Below are 808 nucleotides of genomic sequence, written 5' to 3' on the forward strand. Positions count from 1 at the left end.
TTATCTAGAAAGGTTCACCCTCATTTCAGAATATATATATTTCCATATGACATTATTCCAGTATCTCCTATGGTAATTTGATTAAAATCAGGTTTCTGACCCTTTGCCTCTTAGAGTTCACATTCTTCACCATTAGATTTAGAGACTGTAATTCTTTCTTCCCAGCTTCTGTCATTTGAGGAGAATAATAGTACCCTCCAAACGTCCTATCGCTCATTGTCAGACAATTACTCGAAAGAGACCTTATGTTAATTGACTCGAAGACTCCTTTTCTGAATTTAACGCTCCTTCATCAGACCATACTAAAGACAATAGCTAAGCCCCGCGGTTGTTCAGGGAAACTAACCTCTCAGAGATCGGACTTTGTTTCTCAAATGCGGAGCCCAAACATGTAGGAATCCGGTATGCCATTTGATGGAAGTTGGATGGCCTTGATATGTATTTATGTAAACAAAACATATTGGTTGGTAAATATTTTTAAACACTTTGTTTAAAAGATTCAATGACTCTGTAGTGATGAAGACTCGCATAAGTTTTCAATGATCTTTGGATACATATACAAACATTCTTAAATCTAAGTACAATTAAATATTTAGAACACTCTTAAAAAATAATTCTGAAGTGCCGATCTAACAGTATATTATGCATTTGTTTAGAAAAGAAACTACGGGGAGGAGCAAACCATGTAGTTAAAATACTCCTCAAGAGACAGAAATGCAAACGGTTGCGCTAGGTGCCCGGCTAGCTCAGTCGGTAGAGCATGGGACTCTTAATCCCAGGGTCGTGGGTTCGAGCCCCACGTTGGGCG

General features: G+C 38.2%; 1 non-coding gene across 1 annotated transcript; it reads left to right on the forward strand.

Annotated features, from left to right (window-relative positions):
- Positions 1 to 735: 735 nt before the first annotated feature.
- On the forward strand, positions 736 to 808 carry TRNAK-CUU (transfer RNA lysine (anticodon CUU)). The gene has a single exon. It is a non-coding gene; the product is annotated as a tRNA-Lys (tRNA).

The sequence above is a fragment of the Rhinopithecus bieti genome, unplaced genomic scaffold (assembly GCF_001698545.2).
Source record: "Rhinopithecus bieti isolate Rb0 unplaced genomic scaffold, ASM169854v2 scaffold_6717, whole genome shotgun sequence".
Taxonomy (NCBI): domain Eukaryota; kingdom Metazoa; phylum Chordata; class Mammalia; order Primates; family Cercopithecidae; genus Rhinopithecus; species Rhinopithecus bieti.